We start from the raw sequence: 6717 nt of genomic DNA on the forward strand, positions 1-6717 counted from the left end.
ATCTGTTGTGGATAATTTATTGTTGATAACAATGTACATGGGATTTAGGAAAAATGTATATGTTTGAAAACAATTTCGTTTTTATCAAGTCTTTCAAATGTATTCCCTCCTTGCTGTCAGCTGATTGCGACGTTGCCACATTAATCCTCAAGTCAGACAGAAATGCAATTATTGGTTTCTGTTTCTAATTAATACAGCTGTACTATGTTCAAAACTTACATTAGTTTTACATCAAAAATAAGATAATACTGTGTACTATCTATGGAAAAGTTTTGTTTCACAATTTCTACATATTTTCTCAGTTATGGGAAAAAAAGCCGTACCGTCCATTTTCGCCATATAAATCTATGTTAAAATGAACAACTTTCAACAACAATATCTCAAAATTTAGATTAAAAAAAAAATTCAAAAAAATATGACGCACAAAGGGAGCACTAATACGCTTATATATCCTTAATCTAGTTTTCCTGCATAGTCACATAAAAATTCTAAAAGCTCATTTGATTCGTAATTGTTTTTTAAGAAAAAATATTTCTTTCATTTTGTTTAAAGTATCACCGTTTCTCTTGTCTTCATACTTGTCTCTTTAGGGGCAGATTTACTGTCAAAACCCCTAGGTTCGCATTTCCAGTGAATTCTCGAGGATTTTTTTTTTCTTAAAATCCCAAAGCCAAATATTACTAATCTATGTGAAACGTCTTTCGAAATATATGTGTATTTGTGACGTTTTTCAAAGAGTGTAATTTTCAAATGAAACAACTTTATACTAGGATGTATTTGGCTCAATTATATTCCGGCCTTAAAATTATCGGGTAGCATTTAAATACACTCTGTACATTATTGAATTTTTTAATTTCTCGTTGAATTTAAGGCGTACTTTGATGAACAAATATTGGGTTTAGATTTGACAATACCGTTTCGGTGTTATTTGATTTGATGTATTTTTTTTAATTAACGTTTGCAGCATCCTCGAACATATCCAATTTCCGAAACTAAATACGATAAAAGTGGTTTTCGTTATTCGTTGAAGCATGCAAACATCTATCATATCCATTATTTGCTTAATACATTTGAAATAAAAAAACATAAAATTGCTGGCTTTATAATTTATAAGATTAGGATACTAGATTTTTTGTTACTAAATGGAACCGTGTTAAATTTGATACTGACAAATTAATGATTAAATTTTCTTTAAATTTTACGAAGATGTACATATTAAGGTCTATTTGTTATAGTTTTTTATTACGTTATTTTATTATTTCTAGGCCATTATGTTCTCAATGGGAGAGTAATTATTGTATTTAGAAAAATTATGTCTGCTGTGACAAAAAATTCATTTGCACATTCTTACAAATATTCAAATCAACCATAGTATTTACAGTCTAATTCTATGATCGTCCATTTTTTAAGAAATAAATATAGTGTGTCCACGGATGGAGTTGACAAGAGGAGAAACTTTTTTTGACTATCGAAAAATATCGCTCTTTTTATAAAGTTCTGCCTCGAAAAAATGAGACTGTCATACAAACATCTTAGATTAGATATACAGGGTGCTCATAAGTTAAAAGATAAAACACGAAAATACTCAAGAGAGAAGTACTTACCATTATTTATTATTTTATACAACATTTTTATGAAACAGATCTGTTTGTAACTTCAAATAATGTCCTAATACAAATTTTAAAATCAAAATTTCAATTTACTTTACATAGCACTACCTCCTACCTCAACACATTTTTCCGCTAACTTAATAAATTTTTCGTACACTTTGCCACATGATAGAGAAGTATTAAAAGAGCGCATACGAGAAGGAATAAATGAATAAAATGGGCCTCAAACTATTCGCAAAGCTATATAGTCAAAATTGAAATTTTGATTTTAAAATTTGTATTAGGACATTATTAGAGGTTATAAACAGATTTGTTTCGTAAAAATGTTGTGTAAAATAATAAATAATTGCACTTGTCTCTTGAGTATTTTCGTGTTTTTTGACAGTCTCATTTTTTCGAGAGGCAGAACTTTTTATAAACAGTGACATTTTTCGATAAAGTCAAAAACAAAAGAGTCTCTCTTCTTGTCAACTCCATCCGTGGACACACTGTATATTGCTAACTATAAGAAATAAACCTCAAAATAAAATATAGAACTGAAAAGGAAATTAACATTTATGGTTTTATTACAAAAAAAACCTATTTGTGATAAGAAAAAAACTTTGAAATTCTAAGGTTGTAAATATGTACTACTTTTCCATTTGAAATATATTGAGTTTTTTCATACTTAAAACGAAAACCAAAAATTGTCTTTTGTAGCCATATTTGGTTTGGAAAATATTTTATATTTTCAAGGATGTTGCAAAAGTCAATTTAAAAAACAAGAAAACATCAAATAACACCACCACCAATCAGACCACGGACGAATCTATTTAAGTGTACAAAAACCAAAAAGTAATATTGGTAGAATAGTGTATGTATTACAGAAAAATAATCTAAGAAAAAAGAAGTGTTAAAAATAAAATCAAACTAGTATGCGAGATTTTGAAACTGCCAAAATAATATAATACCCTACACAGAATGTAACCAAGTATAGGTAATAAGGAAGTTTGTCATGATGCCGCGCTCTTAAAACCATATAAATATGTATGTCTTTATAAGGACTTGAATTGTTCAGAAGTTCAATTTCTTCTGTAAATTCCAGGTGTCTTCTGTTTCCTTTAATTAAGAATGTATTTATTAGGTGATATCAGATAAAGAAATATTCTTGGTTTGTTCAATGTCCGTAACACGTGTACATAGGTGTATTATGCGTTGTAAATCATCCGTTTGTTACAATGTAGCAAACCGACAGGTAATTATATATAGACTGAGGCAAAAACGTATTTTGAAGCTCATTATAAATAGCAAGGCACTGGAAAATAGGTAAATACCACTGATGTATCATTAGGGTGACTGAAAATTGTGATGCAAAGCTTTATTTTGTACATTATTTTATTCGTTATGGCTATAAATATTGTGTAACGAGATATTGGAAGCTTTTAATATTAAAATTTGGAATAGAAACTAATATTTTGATGTGTTAATATATTTGTATCTAATTTTTTTTTCCAGGTATGTGTAAAATTGGAAATAGTTTTTGGTTAATAGTGACGCATTCACCTATTGTAAGTATTTTTTTATGTATATTGTCATTTTCTCTATTTCTCATACTCTATACTGGACAAGACCGCCATTTACCCCGAAATCCTCGTAATCTGCAGGCATTTCCGAGACTCTCGCCTTCGGCAGCTAGTAGGGATTGTGGGATGCCTGTCTCATTGCACCATTTACTACTGATACTTTTGGGAAAGCATGTCGCGCTAGTCGGTCTTTCTCCATTTCGGTTTATTGTCCTCGTACAAAGGCTTTCAACTAATCCTTTTTCTATTGAAATATCTTAATTCTTAGGATATGAGCGCTTTCTTGCACATTGACTAGATTTTTTTCACTAATTCTGTGTCTGTATCACTGTCTCTAAGCCTCTTTTGGCCTGCTTTGCATGCTTAGCTGTATCCCTTAGTATCTTCGCCACAAACACTGAAATTCCTGAGCGGATTAGATGCTAGATTTTTTATCTAATTCTCGAGCGGTGCGCTCACAAGAAATTTTTAACAATGTTTGGAACTTATTTCCTCCTAAATAAGCAAGGACGATTTCAGGACCGAAGACTTTTATTCTGGTTATAAAAGTGCAGGATGCTAGAGTCGACGTTCGACCACACTTAATGGTGGCTCCGCCAATTCTCGGTGTAGCTGTTAGGTTTGAATCCTGACGTCTGGCCTCTCCGAGGTTCGGACAATTCAGACTGTTGACTTCCTCCCCATCGTAGAATCTAGTTGTTATTCTAGATTTACGGAAAGCGACTCGGTGTCGTGTTTCGGTTCGTTCGTATTTATAGCATTTCCGGTACTTTCGTGAAAAATTGAATTCAAAACATGGGTGAAAATTTCGATTTCCGCTCAGCGTCGTCTGTTTTACAGAGGTGATCGTCTAATGCTATTAGACAACGGCAACGAGATCGGTAACTACTTTTGGCTGGGTTTTCTGCTACTATCTCTGTGAACGGCTTCGTGGGGCAGGTTCGAAAGTAGAGTGAATTTCGAAATTTTGTATCTGAAATGTGGTTTTAAATCTGAATGCATTTTTTCAGAACTACTAGCCTACTCGTATATGTACTAGACAGTAGACTATACTTCGAGCTATACTACCTACTCTATCTAATAATTCTAATAATAATCTTAATTATCTCATTCTACCTTAAACGTCCCATGTAATTGCTTTGTAATTGTTTTCCATTATAATTGAAAATCTCTGCTTTTTGCTTTGATATAAAGTGGGTCTAAATTAATAGCTTTCGCTTTTTTTTACTTTTATTATAAAAATCATATATCCGGCTTATAATGCGAAGATGGATCCTTAATATCCACCTTCCTCCGCATTATTAGAGAAAACTAAATTATATAAACTTTGAGCGGATGCTTAGAGTTTTTCGAGAACGCAATTTAACTTGTCAGAAGTTGGCGGCATTTCAGATGGGTTTAATACCTTAACTTTTTTCATTTTTTTAATGGATCGGGAAAGCTTATAATCCACAAATTATTAGGATTTTTGGGAGTTACACAAATTAAATTATTAAATATGATAAAACGTTTTCCTTGTCCAAATTTAAGGGTATTTTCTTATGCCTACACTTGTCCTTGAAGTCCTTTCCGTATCCCTAAATATCTTTTGAACGAATGAATATTGAAACGAAAATTTATGTGCAAATGTATGAATATAATTATTCTTATTATTATTATTGGTATTCAGTATTCAGAAAATTAAATTTCAACTTTAAACAGTGGCGTAGAGTTGGGGTTTGCTGATTACATTTTTTGTCACGAATTATAATAGGGGCAGATATGAGGAGACGTGTCAAAGATTGTTGCAAAATATGATTGATGAAAAAGGCAAGACATCATTTTCGTTCAGAATAAAATAAAAGAAAGAAAAATGGATAATGAGAGTTTATGAAAGGGTTATAAAAATAATTTTTAATAAATTGTAGACGCTCGATATTAATTTTTTTACCACTTCGTCATCCTATTGTTACACAGCGCGGGGGCGTCGTCTTCCATTGGCACTGTCGGACGCAAGGAATCCGCCCGGATCGCAAAGTTTGTCGCCGGAAAAATCCTACAGGGTTTTTAACCTCACGGGGGCGCACATTATAAATCCAGACTTTTTCGTACGCAATTAATCTGGGTTAGAGAGTTGAGTTATTACCTGACGCTCTTAAAAAGCGTTAAATAAATCACCTTAATTGTTGTTGGTGTTTAAAATATGGGTGTACGGTTTTTCTCCGCGAGCATTAAAATTAAAATGGTTTATGTCCGGGGGCCTCCGCCAGCATTCGTACCACCTGTCGGAGGTAATAAGGCTGAGGTTGAACAAGTGATACGGCGGAATGCGCTATTACCGCTGCGGATGGTTATTATTTTAGCAGTCTACGAGATGATTTGTTAAATTTATACACACAACCCACACTCGATGAATTTAAAGTACTTTTTCGTGCGTTTTCTAGTCCGAACTAAGTGAATTTTGTGACGAATCTTAAGGTGAGAGTGAAAATGCATAAAAGTTGATTTAATTCCGAACCTAGAAATTTTAAACACCACTGAAGTTATAAATAACAGTGATGCGTTGTTGGAAATTAGAATATTAACATTTATATTACATACAAAAAGGTGACAGATTTGATATTACAAAAAATTTTCGAAAATGATGGTATTTATGGAATTCCAATAAATTTCTACAATTAATTTGAAATCAAAATTAAGGAAAACGAATTCAACCTGATCTAAGTTCAGTCTTTGCGTGTTGAAATCAAATAAAGTGTCACTTGTTTTGTAGAGACAGAAAAATGTCCGTTTCTCGTTGCTTTCTGTTCGTCATTCTTCGGTCTTGAAAATAAACAAATGTGGAAAAGGTAAGCCGATAGGAAAAATGTGGTAATGATTTACGAGTATGAAAAACATCCTGTACTATGAAAATCGAAACATGAATGGTCTTACAATAAAATTAAAGAAGAAACTCCTTATTCGCATTTATTTACTTTTTTTTTCATAGTTAAGGAAAGTATAAGGACAAAAGCACCACCCATTTCACATCGTCTAGGTCTATGTTTAAATCCAACAAACACTAAATTGGCAGGTCCATGTCGAATACAGCAAGCGCTTCGAGTACCGCGAGCTTTTGCTAAAAAATGTTCGGTCTGTTTGTGCGCGATGGGATCGTTCCGAGTAAAATGCTCGAGTTAAGAGTACTTATAAACCACAATTTTTAGTCGATTACTCAAGAAAAATTTTGACTTGACTGAAACTGGATAAAGTACAATTCCTTTAGGTATGGCATCTGTACGAAAATGTAAAATTTAAACAAAATTCGATTCTTGATGTGCGAAAATGAATTTAAGCAGTTTCAGGTAAAAAAAAAACATCTGAAGACGAAAACAATTTTATTTCACTGTCGCTCTGGAAAATGTTTATTTCCAATCACTTTTTACCTCCGAAAGTGCGTCGTTGCTGTTCCAGATGGAATAAGTAGCTTTACCGAATTCTTACTATAAAACTTACATTAAAAACAGTGAGTATGTACCCCAATTCTCGACCAGCAGAGGTTTTGATGTTTCATGCCTCTATGTTAC

Source organism: Anoplophora glabripennis, unplaced genomic scaffold, assembly GCF_000390285.2.
Source record: "Anoplophora glabripennis isolate ALB-LARVAE unplaced genomic scaffold, Agla_2.0 scaffold238, whole genome shotgun sequence".
Classification (NCBI taxonomy): domain Eukaryota; kingdom Metazoa; phylum Arthropoda; class Insecta; order Coleoptera; family Cerambycidae; genus Anoplophora; species Anoplophora glabripennis.